Source organism: Chenopodium album, chromosome 8 (assembly GCF_948465745.1).
Source record: "Chenopodium album chromosome 8, dcCheAlbu1.1, whole genome shotgun sequence".
NCBI lineage: Eukaryota > Viridiplantae > Streptophyta > Magnoliopsida > Caryophyllales > Amaranthaceae > Chenopodium > Chenopodium album.
The window spans coordinates 6,237,630-6,260,224 of NC_137841.1; the positions used below are offsets into that span (position 1 = coordinate 6,237,630).

Consider the following 22,595-nt stretch of genomic DNA (forward strand, 5'->3'; position numbering starts at 1 on the left):
ACACAGTGGATCCAAACCATGATAAGCCCGGTAAGATAAAGTCCTCCTCACAGCAACCTTCACCTCACTAGCGGCTCTAAACCAAGCCATAGAATCACGAAATCACCCTCCTAAAAACCTACAATTTCGCCAATTATCAGAAACATAGCTTTAATCTCGTAAGTGGAGTCGGCTACAATGAACAAAAAGTGATTAATCTCGTGGAGTCGGCTATAATTTCGCCGATTATTAGAAACATAGTGAGCCCTAATTAATCTTTGAATTAAGCAACCCCTAATTAATTTGACATTGAACTAAACAAGGCCTAAGTAATGTTTTTTTTTTGAGGGAATTATACAAAAAAAAAATGTAGAAACCCATTAAATACCATTTTAGAAATACAATTGCATCACAAAAATAAATAAATAAACCTGTAAAAGAAAATATCATTCGAACGATCGAAAAGCACGTAAAATGAGAAAAATTCTTTTCATAGAAGAAGGTTTTTAGTCTTTAATTTGACTTGCATGAAGAGCTTTTCGATACAAAAGCGACAGGTAAAAGTTTCTCGAAATAGAAATTGCACCATAAAAATCGCAGGAAATCGCCAAACATAAAAGATTAAAGAAAAAAAACGATAAGCTACCTTTTCCCGGCGGAGATAGGGTTTCCGAACCGCGAATTGCTCCGAAGTCGGGAAGGTGCCGTGTAGCTTAGGTGATGGCGTGAAAATAAAGAAAGAAAATGGTGGAGAGAGAAAGAGTGTGAGGGAAGAAACGGTGCTGGATTGGCCGACTTGTTAATTGGGGTTAACGGTCGGATCAGGTTAAATTTCAGATCATAAAACTATCTTGATATCAGTATATAAAATGGAAATGGTTGTAAACTTGGGCTATGAGGCTGGCAGGAATTTCGATCTTGCTAATGTACTGTTCGAGACGGATTGTAAACTTCTTATTGATCGCCTCTCCAAAGGATTAGTGTACCTCACTGATGTGGACTCGGTATTGTATGACTTGTTAGCGTTGAGTACTTGTTTTGTGACTATTTCTTGGTGTCATGAGAAGAGGGAAGGTAATTTTGTAGCTCATCACTTAGCTTAGCTAAGCTAGTTCCGTTTGATCTTGAACAAGTGTGGGAGAATCATTGTCCGGATGAGATTGCTCCGTATGTATTAATGGACAAGTTGCCCCTAAATTAATATATTAGCTTGGTTTTTCAAAAAAAAAATGGAAAATGGGTCAAATCGTGTTATTTCAGGTTGTTTGGGTTGGATTGGGTCTATTCTCTCTTTATATTTCGTGTTTGGTTCGAATTTGGTCGGTTGGATAAAAAAATTGACAGCTCTACATAAAATGTGTTGAGTGGTTAAATGACTTGGGATTCAAGGGCATTTTTGGAAAATTAGGTTTAAAACTTGAAAGGTGAAGAGAATACACTATCGGCCTAAATGAGATGAACATAAAGAAATGGAGCTTCGGATGGAGAGATTGTTATATACATCCGGCCATCCGGGTGCGATGCACCTAAGAATACAATTGAATACAATTTCCTCATTTAGATCATTGTTGTTCATTTTGTCATCAAATGAAGAGCAAAAACAACTTTGGATTAGTTGGGTGCACCATTAATCACCCAGATGTATATAAAATTTACAACCTTAATATAGTACTCCCTCCGTGTATTAATAAATATTACACTTTGACCGGCACATAATTTTAGGCAATATAATTGACTTAAATAAAATAAGAGGTTAGTAGGATAGTCAGAGTATTAAAATATTATAAAAGAACGATAACGGGGTTAATAGGTTATTGAAAAGTAATAAATATAAGTGGAAAGAAATAATAAAATAAGTATTAGTGAATTTGGGTGGAAACCATAAAATAAGAGATATATAATACTTATTAAAACATGGAGAGAGTATGACGCTTTTGGAGTTTTAATAAAATTAATCTTCCCTAATTATTTTGGAAAGTTGTGATAATAGGGATAATGTAGTAGATAAAATGTATATAAAGAAAAATCTTCTAAATTCATGTAATGTCAATAAGCTTCTATGTGTTGTCAAGCTCACAAACAAAATTCTTGTTCAATATTTTTGTTCATTTCTTTGAGAATTAATAATCCTTCTTTAATCAAATAAAATTATTCTCGCTCAATTCTCAAATAAATAATCTTTAATCAAAAGAAAAGATATCAACTATTTATCTATGGGTCCCACTAACGGATTCTATCCAAGGATCCATTAAGTGGTGGTGAAACCCAACTTTTGGTTTTTTTTTTTTTTTTGTTTTTTTTTTTTTTGGTGTTATAATAAAATTTTGAAATTTTGTGGTTTAAAGGAAATAAACAAACAAGTTGTAAAGACGTCAATTAGCTGCATTTCACAGCAAGGAATAGGAAGATTAAGATTGAGTCTTTGGTATAATTTCATTAGGGCATACAGTTTATTCGTTCTTTTTTTTTCACAATTAAAGCAACACAATTTTGTTCAACCCCTAAAATATGATCTGAAGAATATTTCTCAGTTCATATACAAAAATAAACATCTTAATCATTAACATATCAGTTGCAGAAGAAAATTTTGCACTTGGCAGCAACAAGGTTTGTAAGCTCCTATTAATTCACAGGACCACAATTACATTCTCCCATTTTACTTCAATATACTTTAGCAAAAAATGACAATTTAAAATATTTCAATTCAGTTGAGTATCAAAACAAAATCTAAATGACATAATGCGGTAATGCCCACAATATAAACAGCATCTCAAACACGTACCTGATAAGGACCAAGCCCAGGCATCATCGGCATTTGTCCACCTTGAGGACGGTTGAATGCTCCTGCAGGAGGATACATTTGTGGCCCACTCGTACTTGGTGGGCCCTGCATATTTGGCATGCCATTTGAGAAACCTCCAGAGGGAGGCATTCCACCACTAGGCATAGGACCTGACTGCATAGGGTTCATGCCCATGTAATGCCCTTGCTGCATTTGTGGTACCATTTGATTTGTAGCATTCTGCATTCCCTGTAACAGTACACAAGATCAACAGAGGAAACCAAAAGGAAGATTTCAAGCAATCCCCACCAAGGAGAGCTGTGAGAGAGGAAAGACAGACAAAACAACTAAATGAGATGCCCATTAAAAGTAGGTACGAGATAATCATGTAAACCTATTCCCTTTAAGAAATCTGCAGAAGATTGGATAAACAAAAGCCCATAGAAAACCAAAAGGATACTAGGAATGAAACACACTCACAAAACTCAATAAAAGCCTAAAAACTAGTGGATATAAAAACAATGAAGTCAAAAACCCAAGTACACAATAGTGAAGTCCATGAAATTTTACCATAGGACCAGGCATTGGCATTTGAGATGATGTAGGTGGCATCGGCATGGATCCAGGCATTGAAGAAGGGATTGTTATGTGGTGGCATTTGGGGAGGGGGTCGATTATGTGGTGGCATTTGGGGAGGGGGTCGATGAATATGATGATGCGGATGGAGCGGCATATGAGATGGAGGCTGTAACTGAGGCATATTTGGAGGTGGCTGTGGGAAATTAGGCATTTGTTGGAGGATTCCTTGTTGTGGAATTTGTTGAGGATTATGTTGATATGATTGAGGTTGATTGGGAGGCATCATAGAAGGATGAGGGCCTGGTGGCAAAGGAGGTGGATGAGCCTGCTTCTGCTCTCCATGAGAAGAATTATCAACTGACGGAATGGAAAGAGGCATCGCAGCTCCTACACCAGGAATTGTACCCTCATTTCGTGACAGTCCAGGAGGAAATGGTCCAGGTGTTGTCGGCTGTTCCTGTATGGTAAAATTACCAGCTGCACGATTTGCAAAAGCAGGATTTTGTTCACCGTAACCTGCAGAAGAAAGGAAAGAAATTAGACAATGCAGCACGCAGGTCGCAAGAAGGCTGATATAGCTCCTCCATATACATGCTTATATAAAAAAAATACTACCTCCGTTTCATATTATTTGCAACGATTTGACATAAAGTAGAGAGGAAAAATGTCTAATCGTTGCAAATAATATGAAATGGAGGTAGTAAAATTTAATTGCACTGATGACATTACTTTAAATATATGTCTACCAAACTTCACCCTCTCTCTCCATAGGAGGCCAGTTGAATCACCAAGTCAAAACCCGTGTGGACAAATTCTCTTTATCTTACGAAGATAATACAGTAAAAATAAATTTTATTCACTAATAATCAGTTTTGGACAATAAACTTATGTTGCAATCAGTAAAAATCAATAGCTTTGTATTAAAAACTATACTAATGATTTGATTAAAATCTACACTAAAAATCAGCTTGATCATTACAACAACAACAACAACAAAGTCTTAGTCCCAAAATAAGTTGGGGTCGGCTAACATGAATCGTCATTACATAACAAGATAATCAGTCGAAAGAGTTTGAAAAAAAGTTGAGTAAAGTGAGAAAATAAGAGCATCTAGGAAATATTAAGAATAAAAACAAAACAAAACAAAAAACAGTTCAGCATAAATCAGGTGAAGAGAACAGTCCGAGTGAAGACATGATGTTCCCCAAAAATTTAGAATTGAAATTTAAGATTCTCATCTTGGTAATAAAAAGAGCTAAAGAGCATGCAGACCAAAAATACAAAAGTAAAAACCTTGGTTGTAGCCAGCATTGAACTTATCCCGACCAGTATCAACCGGCCTATTTCTGCACCAAAATGTTGTCGTGTGATCATTGCTCCCACTGCAAAGAAATGAAGGAAATGGTTAGAGATGTTCTCCGTAATAAGCTGATTAATAATACAAAACTGCAGCAAACATTACATAATGTGAACCACGCATATAATATAACCCCATCAAAACATTAATAAGTTACAGTTTCACTTAGAGTGATTTTTTTCCAACAAACAGGTGTAACTGTCAGTAACTCCAGTCAATGAAACAACAAACAGGTGTAACTGGCAGTAACCCTGATAAAAATGATCTAATATTCTAATTTTAAAGGTATTCCTTTCCGAGTCCGCTCAAAAAGAGACACTGCATACTATACAAAAAATGAAGAATAAAAACCATTTGGCGAAACTGCTGCCTTTTTTACCTATCTGCTCCTATTTTCTTTGGTGCCTTTCGATTCTGAGCTTTTGTTATCTTGTAAGGCCTATTACCTATTATTTGCATTGCTGCTTTGTAATGTAATAAAGTTCTTTTAAAATGGTGGGAAAAAGTCTTCTTTGTTCAGCTTCTGTTTTAATATAGATATTCAATGATTGGTAAATTGATGATTGTTGCAGTCATTTTCAAAAAGTGTTTTAATTTTTTAAGAACTGTGTACCTAGCTTAAGTGACACTAATTTGAAATGATAGGGATACTGTGTCATTTATTTGCCTTCACTAATAAGGTCCAGTTTCCTTGTCCTTCTGAGTAGCCATTAAATCATTTTCAAAGGCTATTTCGGACTTTCTATAGGGCAATCCATGCTTATGCATATTTTTACGTACTAACAGGCAATGGAGCTAGAATATGAAACAGGAAAACCAAAGACCAATGACTTTTGATTGGGTACCCCATGCTTAGCATGAAAGCACTATTGGGTTAGTATCGGCAGCCATGTAGCTCGGAAATAGACAAAGGGAAAAATGGAAAGAATCAATACACCCACCCATATTGTTCAATTGGCAAGAGGAACCAGACCAGTATGAATGTTTGGTTGACCACTGTCAAAAAAAAAAAAAATGAAACAGAAATACTGTCATCATCCTCCAATCGGGGTCTCCTCCTACTATCCTTGAATGTACAAGGTGTCAATTCAATACACCAACCAATTCAACCTGAAGGAATCCACCAGTATAATTTATTTTATGTTTGAAACTCTTTAAACCATGCTTGTTGGGAGTGTGCGTGGATTCTTGAGCATGGACAAGTTCATATTTTAGAGTTGTATGCATATTGTGCGCTGGCAATGTGTTTTGTGAGCAACTTTTTAGAAGTCAAATAAGCCTCATTATGGGGGTATTGGCATTTATAATCCTTCACACAAAATTCAAATAATAAAGGGTTCAATATTGATCAGGTGGTGTTAATTAACACACGTCTCTTCTAAATTAAGATAATGTATTCAATTTATTTCAATCTCCAATGAAAGTAGCGTTCAAATGTCCCCTTTTGTTTTTCTTGTTTGTACCCTCTAGGCACTCTCAAAACCAAATTTCTTGTGCATGGCTAGCAGCCCAGCACTCTTGTCACTAAGAAAGAATATACCACACATTCCGAGTTTCTGAACCTCAAAAAGGTGGATTGTGACAACAGAAGCTCATAATTTTCATAAAAGAGAAAGGGAAGGAAGAAAGGGGACAAAAAAATTATCAATTCTCTTTCAATTAGTTTATTTTCTTCGCTATACCCACCCATTTTCCATTATCACTGCCACTGTCCTACTTCTGCCGCTAAAAGAAAATCACATTGCCTCTCTTCACAAATCAGAATCCCAGTGGAATTGCATATATGTTTTTATGGTAGCTGAGTGTAATCTCAAAATAATCAGATCTGAAAATTAAAAGCTCAAAAATAACCACCATATAGGTTCATAACCAAGGTGATGTCATTTTCTTCCTTTTGTTTTTCCCCATCTACTGCCTCTCCCTCAGATCTGCATTTTCTCTTTTTGAAGATGGACAGGTGTTGGAGCAAATGGTGGTTGGGAGGTGGTGAAAGTAATAATCGACTATGACCTGGATTTAAGGATGGAGTCTGCCAGCAGCAATGGGGGTAAGAAAGCAAAGAATGGCTACATTGGATAGCTATGACAGTAGTGTGGCAAATGGCTTAAAGGTGGTTATGCTTTGGAGGTGATGTTTAAGGTGGATCAGGGGTGGTGAGAATGTGGAGGAATTGCAAAATTCTTGGGGGTGGAGATCGGTGTAGAACCATTTGGGATGATTCCATCCTGGAAAGAAAAATTTTGCAAACCAATAACACACACATGTAATAAAAGTCCCTGTTTCTCTTTCCCTTTTTTGTCCGCCCTTTAAACTTACAGCCATATAGGTGCATTCACACCACAAGCCCCAACCCACATTCTTATTTGTTACTCCCCTCGTCCAATATATAATACCATAGGAAAATGACATGAAGATTAACGAGGTAAAAAAGTAGAGAAAATATGGGAGTGTGGTCATGTGGATAGGGGCTTCAAGCCACAAGCTTAATTTAAAAATAAAAAATAAATAAAAAAAAAAACCAACTTAAAAAATAAGGTATGATTCAATTAATGTAGGACATCCTAGAGAGATAAAGGTTTCACTTAATTTGGGATTGATGGAATACTATTAGAATAACTAATCAACATATTTCTACGATCATGTATTCCTGTTCATCTAGGAGATTAAACTCACCTGCACAAAATATATCCAGCAGGATGCCAAGCAAGGTCCCACACAGCATTATCATGGGCATTTGGAACTTCAATTTGTGGAGTCTCATGCCTGCACTCAGAATGTCATAGCGGAAAATGAGATTTATCATTAGCAATGAGAATTTGACCTGCTATAAAATATCACTTAGTCAACAATATTTAAAATAATTTACTTTTTGTATGACTAATATTCAATCACCAGAAAAAAAAAAATGCATTCGATTGTATCGAAGGGAAGTTTATCAGATCCCAACTCACAGAAAAAATTCCACCTAGTAAATTGCCAATAACAATAAAGTGGCAGTTCTTAATTTGATAATGGAATTCCATCATCAGATAGAAAAGCAGCCTTTAGCGCATAGCCACGCACAAAATAGAGCCCTTGGCTAATTTTTTCAGGAACAAAAGAGAGCCCTTGGCTGATCCTTTCAGGAACAAAAGAGAGCCTTTGGCAGATTCTTTCAGGAACAAAAGAGAACCTTTGGCTGATTCTTATAGGAGCAAAATATTACATAATTGGAAAAAAATTTAAAAAGAAAAAAAAAAATTGTTCAAGATATTTGAACAATTTTGAGGGTTATTCCTTTTTTGAAAATTAACAAAGATGAGGGACAACAGAACATACCCTTGTTCATTAGCTATATCACTGTTATGTGCCGTACTAAAACTATTTTTGTCCCTCTTCTTTCTTTTCCACATAATTTAACTCTTCTCCTTCCTATTGTTCAAATTCCCTTTGATGGTTCTCTGTTTTAATTATGCTTTTACGAATGAAATTGATCCTAATCTCAGTAGGCTGTTTGAAATAGGCCAACTTTCCTTTAAATTTAGCCTAAGAAGCTGTGGTTTAACACACATACTCCCCCTCCCCCCCCCCCCCCCCCCCCGCTCTCTCTTTCTCTCTCTCTCTCTCTCCAACTAATCAAGTGAAGGGGTGATAGTAGCAAAATTAAGAGAAAAAGATATTACCCGACAAGCCAATGGAAAATGGAGCCATCATAACTTCCACTGACAAAATATTCTTCATGAAATGGATGCCACGCCAATGCTGGTAAGAGGAAGAGGAAAAAAAAAGGGGGATAAACCTTCAATAACGTTGGTTTTGCAATCAATTCAAAGAACAAGGAAAATAGCATAAGACCATGCAAGTGAAAAAGTAGAGAGAAAAAAAAAAGGTGGGTGAGTATAAGCTTTTTATGTGAGGTCTTCCTAAATCTGATTTAATATACATGGGTGGGTGTGGGTGACATGAAGACTTTTCATTAAAAGGCTGACTTCAACCAACCCAAGCAGCAGAACCAGGATTATTTCAGTTGTGGGTCAGTGGGTGGGGGGATGAACTACTTGTACAATTTTTAAAAAATAATTCAATATTTTTAAAAGTAAAATAAAACTTTTCAGAAGCTACCAAGGCATAATAGATAAATAAAAAATATGAGGAAAGCAATCTTCATAAGATTTGAGCTCCTGACTACATGTCTGATTTGGGTGGCCTACCAACTAAGCTATAATAATTTTATACAAGGTTGTTCATGGCTTAATACAAATACTCCCTTGATTAATATTTTACTCAATTACTATTGACAGGGGAAGTGAATGGGGTGTACGAAAAATTTGGATAAAATGTAAGAGATAGGTTGTGAAAAGGTGGATGAAGTAGGAGAGAGTGAAAAGGTGTAAATGTAGAGAGGAAAAGGAGTCAGATGGTAAAATGTACTTGCCAAAAATAGATTATAGTAGAAGTGGGTGCATAAAAAAAGAATTAAAAATACATAGATTAGAGAGAGACTTTTTTCAACTGACATTCCTATCTCCAACCGCTAACACAGATACAGAAACTTGGTTTCGATCCTTGAAATATAACAGAACACAAACAGACACGTCTAATGAGGTCAAAACTTTTAAAGAGTTAGAAAATACACAAAGCATTTCTTCTATTCTTCCATGACATCTATACTTTATATATTAAAAAGCGTTCCTAAAATCGTTTATGTGCCACGTGGCACCCTTGCCACATCATCTTTCAACTATGAGCATATTCTAATGAAAAATGTTTATCATGAGATTTGAAGTCACAACCACTAAAATATGCATTAGAAATCTTAACATCTCATCTATTGATTAATCATGCTTTTATACTCGACTCATAAATATATATATAGATTCTCTGAATAAATAATTTATTCAAAGGTTATATGAAAAATTATAAATAAATAAATATATAATAAAGAATGAACCTATCTATTTAATTACAAGTGTTCAAAGTAACAACCCGGAACATCGCCAGGCCACACACTAGTTGATTCTTAAAAGCATTCCACCGTCAGTGGGTATTATAGAAATAGAATACTACTTTCAATCCCAAAAGTTCTTGGAAGTTACTATTTGAACACAAATTAATGTAATTGGTGAGAGAGTGTTGATGTAGTGAGTGGGTGCTAGAAAATGGTGGATACAGTAGGAGAGTGTAAAGAAGTGGATGGTATAAGAAATTGTTGAAAAAAAGTACGAGAGAATGAGTGGAAAGATGCTTTCAAAACTGGAATAAAGTAAAAGTGTACAGAACTTTCGGGAACAGACTAAAACGGAAAGCGTAAAGAAATTTCAAGAGCAAAGCCACGAATGTAGTACATAGTTGGTTGGTACTATAGTTTTCCTATTCCCAAGTTGGAAACTATTGCACATAACATATCCATAATATCAGCATACTAGTCTCCATAAAGAATAATACTTCCTTCCTCCCATTTTATAGGGGTATGATTTCCATTTTGGGATGTTCTAAACCATATGATAAAGGCCTGATTTTCCAGAAGGTAAACAAGGCGCATATTAAAAATGTAAAATTCAAACCATATCTTTTAAGTGGATAAAGCATATTTCAGAAAAGATTGTTCTATGAAATAAAGTCATTTTACTTTCTAAAGAGACATCCTGAATCATTTTGCAGCTATTTCTCCATATTTCCTCCTATTTACAGTAGCAATGGAAACCAAGGAAAGGAGGGAGTTCATGGAAGTTAGCTCCCTTATTTAAAAATTTGGGTAGGAAAGAGAAGTTGTAACTTAATTGTACAAAACATGAATATGATTAAACAGAATGAATGAACCCATTTGGTGGGGTAAGGCAAGATGAAGGAGAGAATAATATTTGCCATGTCTATATAATAATAAAAATGTTGTTTTCCCAACTTTTCACAATAGCCTTTAAAATTTCAATATTCAAATTATATGCAATCTATTTTACCTATTTCTTATAAAAAAATTTCAAATAAATACGTATTTCACTAAATTGTTAAATATTTTTTAGGAACCCAAAATTCCCATTAACTTCCATATCCCATTAACTTTCCTTAGTAGCTTCCTAAATTATTTCATAAAATTTAAATCCCGTGCATTAGAACGGGTATGTTCTAATAAGTAATAGAAGTAAAAGTAGAAAGATCTATGAAAAGCAAGCCTAAATGGGAAGTAGGAAGATGAATGGGCAACAAAGAGAGTAATCTTTTTTTTTATACGGAGTAATCTTTTATTTTCATGAGAAGTCATTATCCCTACCAGTGAAGTCCTTCCTGTGGCCACGAAATGATTCAAGCTCCTTCATAGCCCTTATGTCATAAAGCTGCAACAAGAAAATGACAGTATACAAGGTCAATCTACACACAATGATTTGATAACATATTAAGGAAAGGCTATAGTACTGATTCCTTCACATATCCTTCACCCTACCCACCCTCCATATGCGTCAGGAAGAAAAATGTAGACGATCACAAAAATGAATATAATTTATACCTTGATAATTTGATCCTTGGAAGCAGTTAGTACCCAGTTGCCATTGTCATTCCATTTGACACAAAGCACAGTGTTCTTGTGACCATGACTGAACAATACAAGCAAAGTTAAATGCAAGAAAATTTAATTAATCTAGATTGAATAGTTACAGAATACAGGAGTATGCACATATACATACAATGAGCTAAGCTACTTTCCAGTCTTAGCGTCCCAAAGTTTCACAAGGTTATCTTTACCACCTGAGCAGAAAACTATGTAAACATCTTTGAATTCATGGGTAAAATTGCAGTAGAGAGCTAACGGCCTTACACACCTGAAACCAGTAGAGACTTTGTGGGGTGCCAATCAACACTCTTCACATCCCAACCATGGCCTGCCTGAGTTCAAGCCACAAGTGCAACAGTCTTAGGTTACAATAAGCACAATAAACACTATTGAAGAGAGGAGAGGAGAAAAGGAAAAAGGTATGCTAAAGGCAATTTCAACTAAGCAATTTAGGCAGCCAAACTAAAGAATATATCACGTTCATGGCATAGTTGGCTTCCAGCTACAAATATCCAAAGCACATTACCTGTTAATGACATCTCCTCCTGACACTTGGCAAAATCCCAAACTTTTACGGTAGTATCATCAGAGCAAGAGCAAAATTTCAGGTCTGTTCTGCAGAAGCTGTTACAAAACCAGAATCCACATTAGAGATATTAATTAAAACTCCAACCACCAAATATTAATAATAACTGCCTCAGATCCCGCATTGATTCTTTATGAGCAGATTTGTTGGCCTTGACATTGTTCATATTGTTCTGCCAATACCTAGCAAAAACGCAGTTAGGACTTAGGAGTATCATGACAACAATTATCAATTAAATCTAAATAATTCATTAAAAATACATTACTTTATTGCGCCTCCATCATCCCCGGTGACCATCCAATTCTCATTATGACTCCATACCATAGAACTGACAGCTTGTTCATGAGCCTCCACAAGTTAAACCATAACAGGGTCAGAATTGTCTTCTACTTCACAAAACAAAAAGAATCTGCAACTTCAATCAAGCATACCTGAAGGATCATCTCAAAGTTGAATGACTGGCCATTCCAGAGAGTAAATTCACCACTTTGTGAACCGGTAATCAGACGCCTTCCATTGGGTGTCCACTATTATCATAAGCCAGTCACAGCGCAGTGTAAAAGTAAGTAAGATGGAAAATAGTTCACATTGAACACATATGGGCAGCCACTTCATTACCAAAAATGACACAATTGCAAGAAGCATATATTGTAACTCTACTTCAACTACTTCCTTAGTCCTTTGCAGCCTAAAACTTCCAATGGTTTTGAGACAAAGGTATTGCAAGAAGCATAGCAAACCCTCAAACCCTATATCAACAAGTAAAATGATACAAAGGACCAACAACAACAGTTGCAAACTTACCAGAACACGATTAATAGAGCATCGGTTTTTGTTTAAAGATGTGTGAACAAATTTTGCTGCAAAGCTTGTTGATGGATTATCAGAATAAGCAGCTGGAGGCAACAACTGCACCAACATTTACAAGAAAACAACAATGCGAAAAAACAATAATTCTTTTCTGCGGCTAAGAATTTGACAAAATGAAACCCTTTCATACTTCTAGGTAGCATTCCCAATATGCAATTTCTAGCAGGTAAACAATCTTTTGAGAATAATAGTAAACGAACAATATTTTGAAAATTCAGATAATTTATGAACAAGGCATAACTTCCTCTGTTTTTCGAAGCTCAAAACAGTTCAACTTATGCACTACAAATAAACAAATTTTTATGCTTTATTCATAAACAAACTTACAATTAGACTAAGTTATAAAAAAAATTGTTAGTTTTGTCTCAATGTTTATTTTTTAATTTAATTTTTTGTATATATTGTTAATAGACAATTAAAGATAGTAACAGTCAAAAATCTCAGATTTGTGCATTGGAAACTGTAAAAGTCAAATGTTGCAAGCTTTATAGAATGAAGGATGTATAATATAAGAATTCATATTTTAAAAAGAAAAAAAAAAAGTGCTAAGAGGCCACTCACATCAACAGCAGCAGCAGGAGTAGGTTGCAATATTGTTCGGTCTCTTGAATCCCGTTGCCACATGCGAACCTGTAAATAACGGGTATAAAAAGAATATTTGCTCAGAAACTCTACATTAGCAACCATAAGTATAAGTAAACTTCAAGACAGGGCAAGAAGTAACAAAATTTTCAGCTTAACCCACTTCAATGAGTGATCAGTAATTCAAACAACCAGGAAAAAATTCCACAAAGATACTGCAGTTCAATGCACATTTAACAATAATATAAAGAAGAAGTTCTCTATACGTATCAAAATGCCATAGCCTAGGTGAAGACCTACATATAAACACAGATACATGATATAACCTACTGCAAAACATTCATGTAATCATGCTTGCATGGCTACTGACATATGATATTGCAGTAATTCAAAATCCAGCATAAACAATTATCAAAACCCAAAAAAATAAAGCATTTTAATCTATGTCATTATCTACTGCTTCACCTTCATCACTATATTCTCCTAAATCTTTAATCTCTCCAGGTGTAAAACACACCTTGATATGTCACTGCAGGCACTGTCACAAGACTCACAAGTCACAACTAAGACGAGAAGCAATGAAGCATAGTTTGAGGAGAGAAATATGCAAGCGGGGAATTAAGTTCTTATCTTATTATATTCCTTGCGAAATCTATTACAATCTTTGAGAAGCACATTTTGAAGAGCTTAAAAACAAGCGATGGAAAAACCTATTAAATTCCTTAAGAAAGATCTAGTCTCCATTCTTCAATAGAAAGTCTTTTTAAATTTCTTCAGAAATTAATCGACAAATTGTAAGAAAGAGCTCAAATTGAGGCGGAAAGAAGCAATTTCATTCCATCCAAAAGTATAATTTCAGTTGTATGTTGTTATGTATAATTGTATACCACTCTCAAGTATACATTTGTCTCCATTGTTGATTAATCAAATAATTTCTTTAGCAGTTGTTTTCAAATTCATAATAAAAAAATTTACTTCATAAACATCATGATATATGTTGAAAAATCAGGATATGAATTCTAATAATTTTCAAACAGTGTATTTGGTACTAATTTCTGAAATTCAAGTTCAAGAAAGTGAATCCAATGAAATCAAATTATATCCTTGTACCCAAACACTGACATGAAAAACTAGGGCATTGCCTAGGATCGCAGGTGATATTAAGGGTGAATGTCCAAATTTATCAAAATGCAGAAGCCCCTGCCATGTCAATTGGAGATGCATTGATTGAAATATACTCTGTTTTTAATACCTGAAGATATCGGACAATTGTGCTTGTATAGTCCACAGCTCGTCTTTGTGTAAGCTTTCTCATCCTTTTTGTAGCATAACTATCAGCGTGAGCTACACAAGGCAAATCAAAAAAGAAGTGATCACTTCAGCTTTATTCAGTAACACTCTCTCTCAGAACAACAAGTATACCACCAAAACTATTCCCAAAGTCTCAAATAATACAAAGTAATCAGCTTTCCTACAATAATGATAATTTTGATAGATCATAAGCCTCTTCATGTACTATTGTTCATTAAATTAGTTCCATAAACTCATCTCATTAATTAATCACAATCCAATGACACTATTCAGAAACTCACAATGTCCTCAAATTTTTTTCCACCACCTAACACTGTAAATCTGTAATCATATTCCGTAATTCTAGGTGGGGAAAGGCGTTGGTCCAAAAACAGGACATTGCCTAGGAGCTCAGGTGATATCAATTGCCCCTTCCATGTCAATTGGAGATGCATTGATTGAATTATACTCCGTAATTAATACCTGAAGATATCGGACAGTTGTACTTGTATAGTCCACAGCTCCTCTTTGCGTAAGCTTTCTCATCCTTTTTGCAGCAAAACTATCAGCATAAGCTACACAACGCAAATCAAAAAAGAAGTGATCACTTCAGCTTTATTCGGTAACACACTCTCCAGAACAACAAGTATACCACCAAGACTATACCCAAAGGTCTCAAATAATACAAAGTAATCAGCTTTTCTACAATAATGATAATTTTGATAGATCATAAACCTCTTCATGTACTATTGTTCATTTAATTAATTCCCTAAATCTCTCATTTATTAATCACAATCCAAGGACACTATTCAGAAACTCACAATGTCCTCAAATTTTATCCACCACCTAACACAGTAATCATAATCCGTAATTCTAGGTGGGGAAAGGCTTTGGTCGGTGGGGTGGAGATTGTGTTTTGCTTTTTAAAGAATATGGTCAATAAGTATGCAGGTGTTCCTACATAATCCAATTCAAATGCAGAAATTCTAACAGCGGCATAAAGTTCACACTTTTTTCCATACTCAATCAAAAAATCAGCAACAATTGAACTAAGCTTGACCGTCTAATTCCAAACATTATTTCTAAAAGCATAAACCTTAACAATTTCGAAACCCTACATACACTCAATAAACAATTCAATTAATCTAACAATTAACCAAAAAGCTCAACCAATTCACAATAAACAATCCCTTAAATCCCAAATTCATAAATTTAATCACTTAAATCTCGAAAATCCAATGACATTGCTTCCCTACACTACAATTCACCAAAAATCAAACTTGACAGTCTAATTCTAAAGATAACGCCCAAAAACATAAAACTAATGCCACAACAATTTCGAAAACTCTTCCAAACAATAAAACTAGATAAACAATTCAATTAATCTAACAATTAACCAAACAAATCAACCAATCCCACAATAAACAATCCCTTAAACCCCCAATTCATAAATTTGATCACCCGAGCCTCGAATATCAAAAAACATTGCCTCCCTAAACCACAATTCACCAAAAATCAAACTTGACAGTCTAACTCCAAGCATAATGCCCATAAACATAAAACTAATGCCACAACAATTTTGAAAACTCTTCCAAACAATAAAACTAGATAAACAGCTCATTAATCTAACAATTAACCAAACAATTCAACCAACCCCACATCAAACAATCCCCTAACCCCCCAATTCATAAATTTGATCACCCAAATTTCGAAAATCAAACGACATTGCTTACCAAAAATCCAACTTGACAGTCTAACTCTAAACATAAAACTAATGCCACAACAAAACAATTTCGAAAACTCTTCCAAACAATAAAACTAGATAAACAACTCATTAATCTAACAATTACCCAAACAATTCAATCAACCCCACATCAAACAATCCCTTAAACCCCCAATTCATAAATTTGATCACCCAAATCTCGAAAATCAAACGACATTCCTTCCCATTTCCTTACACTACAATTCACCAAACAAAACACAAATTGAGAAGAGAGATTACATTCATAAGGAGATTGTTGAGGATGATGAAAATCGAGAGGAGGAGGGAGATTAGTGGAAGAAGCAGAAGACTGTCGCATCGTAGTAGGAGGAGGAGGAGGAGGAGGTGGGCCCCGGTGAAAGTCCATTCCAGGAGGCTGTTGGTGCTGCGGAGGAAGCAGCGGGTGCTGCTGGTACTGAGGCGGAGGATGCTGCATGTGTGGCGGTGGTGGGTGTTGCATGTGGTGCGGTGGTGGTTGGTGCTGGTGCTGGTGCTGGTGTTGGTGTTGGTGTGTGGTGTTGGTGTCGTTGCGGGTGTTGTTGTTGCTGTTGTTGTTGCTGTTGCTGCGGTGGTGGTGGGGGTGGAGGTTCACCGTACATCATGGTTGTGGAGGAGAGAGAAAGGGGGGTGAAATTGAGAGATGAGGTGGTTTAGGGTTTTAGAGAGAAGTGTGGGTGTTGCATAGAGTGTAAAGTTTTGGTACGGAGCGGTGTTCTAAGGCCCCTTTCGTTTTAGCTGAACTGAATTGAAACACCTAAAATGAATTGAACTAAATTAAACGGATTGAATTGAATCAAAATGAACGGAATTGAACTATACTAGATTGAAATGACTTGAAGTGAACTGAAATGAAAATAAGTCCAAAAGGTTAAGGCATTAATTTAGAGAGAGTGAAAGTTGACACAACACGATAACACAACATGAATCAAACATGAAAAGAGGGGCTAGTGATTAGTGTCAAGGGTTTATTACCCATTTAATTCGATGGATCAACGCGACACATCATGTTTACTCGTAATAAACAGGTCATTAGTATTTAGTGATGAGATTTCTATTAAAATCTAATTTGTGAAATAGGTGGTATATCACGACATAAACTAAGCATTGAAATAGCGAGTTAGTGTCAAAGGCTATCTACATGTTGAAATAAATGGGCCAACAACATTTGTATGTGATAATATGTTCATCATGGTATGAAGAAATGTGTTTCATAAAAAAATTTACCCTTACTCTCCCTTCCCTCTTCTCCCCCATAAGTGCATGAACATCCGTGAGTATATACATATTCCCTCTTTTTTCACTCTATCATTTTTCTCATTTTAATTTGAATAATAATGGTCCATATTGAAGCAAGGCTAATTGAAAGTAGAAAAAACTTGGAAAAATATAGTTGCGCAAAAGTGAGAATAGTTTACTTTGGATGTTATTTCACATGTTAAATTAACAAAATAGCTACCATTGGTTGTTGATGCAGTGGTGATTGAGGATGCACTTAGTAGCGGAAATCGCGTGTTCGATCCCCTGCAACAACAATTGGGAGGGGATTGGAACATAACCACCCATAACTGATTCATGAATCCGGATTAGCCCAAAGGGTGAATCGGGTGGAACACCAAAAAAAATAACAAAATAGCTACAAATCACAAAGTATAGTTAATTACCCAACAATTTCATACAAACAACTCATACAATCAACAATTATGCAATTGACTCTTCATATATAATTAGTTACTCAATAATTACCGAAGTCATGTGTCATTCCTCATAAGGGATTCGGTCCGAAACGAACTGAACTAACCCGTATCGAATTGGACCAAAGAGAATCGGTTTCATCTCCTAACTAAGAAATTTAAAATTTTGATCTTTAATCTAGTACGATCAAAACTCCTTCGAAATCGTTCTTTAGATTGGACCTTTTTTTTTTGTTTAAAATTTTTAAAATTAAATAGGTGGTGTTGGCAATGTTGAAGTAGCTTGAAGATGGGTTGGAGGAAGAGGATGAATGTGGGTTGGAGGAAGGAGAAAATAACTTTTGTTTGCTTGTTGAGTTAACTGCTTAACGCCACATAACTAGAGTTGAACATAGGTAACTCGAGCATCCCACAAGTTCCATATACAGGAGCGGACCTTCAGTAGGGGCCTACTGGGGTGTAACACCCTATAAATTCCTTTTCTTTAAAAATACCTGTTTCCCCTTTTAAAGTACGAAATAGGAAAATCTAAGACATTACCGCCACCGTGAAAACGGCTAAGGCAAATATCAAAGACACACAGCGGAAGACTATTTTAAAAACATTCAAAGCAATTCAACTTTAAAAGTCAACCAAACGAAAGTAAAGTCAAACTTAAGTAAAACGAAGTCAACCTACAACTTGGAACCATCATAGGCCCTTATTTAACCAAACCGACTTAAAAACCTTTGTGTTAGTCTCACAAGCATAATATAATAAAATATTCAAAGCAATAAACACATCATAGACTTATGGAAAGCTAGCATAATTCGCTCTTCACTCATGCCCATCATGAATATGCCTCATCACCTGAAAAGCTTCTCCCTACTAGTTTCCACTACTCTCCATTAAAAATGGGTCATCATAGGGCCAAAGTAAAGATAAGGCCAACCAAACATACAAACACACAATCAGCAAAACTGAGTACATAAGCGTAATTAAACACACTAACATGCTTTCACCTATCAACACACAACTTACCTTGTTGCACCTTTTACAAGCATACAACATACAACATGACTCTCAATTAAATAGTTAATTGATTCGTTTAGTATTGATTACGCATTGAACGGGTTTCCCCCTAACCTGCCCCAATAAAGGGGTACTAACACGGGAGCTAACCGTGACAGTATAAAAGAACCACTTGTAAGTGGCGGAATTCCTGCGCATAATAATAAAAAGGAAAATACAGCGTCCTGTACTCCCAGTAGAAGTCATGCTCAAATATAAAGTCACATAACTCCCCCCATGTGTTCATACTCAAGGTATATACGTTCCAAGAGTTTTGGTGCGTAATCTCTTTCACTTTACGTAATTTACATATTTTTAAACTTGGTGATGACTCTTAAACCATAACACAATCAATCATTATAATTACTCAAATGATTAAACATACCAATTTAATTCTTGAATAATTAGTGTCCACATAATATTTAATGTTGAACCCTTTTTAATCTACTTCGGTGTCAAAGACAGCTTAAACGCATAATGCGCCAAAATTCCTATCCCTCGGTGTTAAAAACACCTTAAGTGCACTAAGGCACCAACATACAATTTATTCCTCGTGTACATAGACACTTAAATAGCTATTTCCTCATGCTTATAGCATCAATAAAAATTATATGAACCATAATAAAATTCCTTTTCAATATTCCAAACCAAATTAAACATTTAGTTTAATTAAACATGCTCTCTACCATGCCAATAATAAAAGTGTGGTTCATATATAACATGCCAAAATAATTATTTTCAATCACTAATCCATCACAAATAATCCATGCTTCACAATTCAATCACCAATATCAACCAAATAATAAATTCCAATCAAAACCTATCATGATACTATTTGGAATTAATTATTCAAACCTAGCATGTTCCTACATCACCAAATAAATACCAAGTACGCGAACGTACCTTGAATACGATCTTAAAATCGCCACGACTATATGAAATCACTCACTTGAAAGTCTCCTACAATCCAAAATTACAAAGAGACATTACTACCTATTCAATATAAATTTCCAGCAATATATACACTCTTTAAATCACTCATAAACCCTCTAAATTAAAATAGGCTGAAATTTAATTTAAAACCCTTACTTTTATTCCCAATTAATGGGTAATTAAAAATCCTTTCAAGAAACTTAATTATAGCTTATATACGAAAATTCCAGCTTTATTAAATCACTTATAATTTCTGTAATTATGTTTAAAAACCATCAAATCAAAGGTTTAAACCACCCTAGATCATATTCCTTTAATATTCAATTATTTACAAACCTAGGGTTTCAAATTTGGGGCTTTTTAATTAAAATTAAAATCTGAAAATTTATTTACACCATACTTAAAATCAAACATCACACCATCATCACAAAACCCATAATTAATAATTAGATTTAGGATTTAAAACAAAAGAATAAAAACTTCGTTAAAAATCAAAAACTGCCCGAAAATCATATTTAGAGGCTGAATTTGGCCACGAAAGGGTGGTGCTCTCTACCATGGGTAGTGAGTTTTTCTTAAAACGTTGTTTCCACATGGAAAACACTACTGTTTTTATCAAAATCGGATGAGTTCAAAACCTGATCGGGATTAAAACGGGTTTTTTTTGTGTGTGTGTGTCGCCGGACAGCAGCCAGCACCACAGCCGACTGCTGTCGTGCTGCTGGTGGCGTCGCTGCTCCTGCCGGCGCTGGCTGGTGGCGCGGTGGCCCACTGGGTGGTGCGGTGGTGGTTCGAAAAAAAAGAGGGGAAGGGGAAAAGAAAGAAAAAGAAAAGAAAAATAAAGGAGAAGGAAGAGAAAATTACCTTGGGTATTCTCCACTCTGGGCAAAGTTTAATTTGCCCATGTGTTGAATATTTATACCCCTTTTCTCTAGAATCCCTCCTTCCCTTGAATTCCTTTTCTATCCTTACTAATCCCTTTCCTAATAAAACTTGACTTTTTTTTATAAAATCTTCCTTTTATAAAACTTTCCTAAAATAATCCCATCTTATTAAAATAATTAATTAAATAAAACTTTCCTTTTATAAAATATTTCAAATTTATTAGAATAAATAATTAAAACGCCACAATAATTCATTTCGAATTATTTAAATACTTTACAAAAATACTTATTTAAATTAAAAATACGTATGAAAATACGAGGTATTACATGGGTCCTGACTTGTAACACGCCAATATAATTCTCTCTTTAAACCTGTGTGTACCCTGAACAAAATCCAAGAGAATTACTGACGTGCTACCGCCACGTGTTCAAACGTTAAGGCTATATCAGAAGTTGGCAGCGGAAAAATTAATTAAGTTATAAATAAGTTTCAAAACCAATAAACAAAAACCAAATTAAGTCTTACAACTTGGAACCATTAAGGCCCTTATTCAAAACTCAAACTAATAAGGGTAGCATAAAATGAAAACGAGTTTAAATAAATTCAAAATTAAGTAGCAAAATAAATTGTGAAAAGCACCCAACACTCCACTCAAAATCCCACCACCTAGATGCGAATGCTACATGTGTAAGAACTTGTGGTTAATCTGCTCCCCAATATTACAAGTGTAAAAATTGGATCGTCACAAGGTCATTGAAAGGCGAAGGCCATGACCAACAAAAGACACACAAAGCACGCAATCAGCAAAGCTGAGTACATACAAGCTGCGAAATATAATAAGAAATCCCTAGCATGCTACTAATAATCAATCATCACGCATCATTAAATTATAGACTCAACACACAACTCAACTGTCAGTTTTACTAAGACTTCCCTAGTTAATAGTAGTTAAGTCATTTCATTTTATTCTTCGGATTAAGCAATAGACAAGGTTGTCCATCCCATGCTCCATTTGGAACATCAATAAAAGAAAAACCCCATGCCTCCTTTCGGAAACATCAATAAAACATCCAACGACCACGGGCGCGACTCCGTGACCGTAGCTAGTATGAGATCTCATCTAACTCCTAGTTTTTTGAAAAGTATTTGAAATAAGAGACTCGTAGATCAGACGGCCTCTAGAAAAGTGCACGGCTAATACCCCGTGTACCCCAACCCCTGATTATCATTACTCCAGACGGGCATAAATCCAGAGTTTTATTGCTCATCCATCTTGCACTTTACGTGATTTACAAGTTTAGTCTTGGTGATGGCTCGTATACAAAACAATACAATCAATCCAATATCAATTCAATCAAGTAAAGCAAGTTTCCAATTTCAATTCTTGATTTATTAGTGACAATCATTTTTTATTATTGATTCCTTTAACTACCTCGGTGTATAAACACCTTGAGTGCATAAAGCACCCCACAATCTTAACCTCGTCTTATAAGACTTAAATTCCTCCTTTACTCATTCTATCTCAATAATCACGAATGAGTAATAAATAAATCATTTCACATAATCACGTACCTTTGCCTCTAAGCGCATCTTACAAAATCAATGCATAATAATACTTGCAAAGTAGCATAATACACAACATACGGAAATCACAATGTATAACCAAACAATTTAGCCCAGTCTTCTCTGTACATGATACTAGGTTCTTGATACATCCCTAAAC

At 35.2% G+C, this 22,595-nt stretch overlaps 1 pseudogene across 1 annotated transcript; it reads right to left on the reverse strand.

The window, feature by feature from the left end:
* Positions 1-1,773: 1,773 nt before the first annotated feature.
* LOC145641672 (flowering time control protein FY-like) lies at positions 1,774-16,994 on the reverse strand (annotated as a pseudogene). Its single transcript, XR_014115490.1, has 18 exons — positions 16,554-16,994; positions 14,514-14,605; positions 13,241-13,309; positions 12,614-12,718; positions 12,241-12,336; positions 12,075-12,157; positions 11,920-11,991; positions 11,750-11,847; positions 11,492-11,551; positions 11,357-11,417; positions 11,179-11,266; positions 10,945-11,008; positions 8,360-8,438; positions 7,371-7,460; positions 4,634-4,722; positions 3,332-3,856; positions 2,762-3,010; positions 1,774-2,598 (listed from the first exon to the last, which is right to left on the reverse strand). The product of XR_014115490.1 is annotated as a flowering time control protein FY-like (transcript).
* Positions 16,995-22,595: the final 5,601 nt, after the last annotated feature.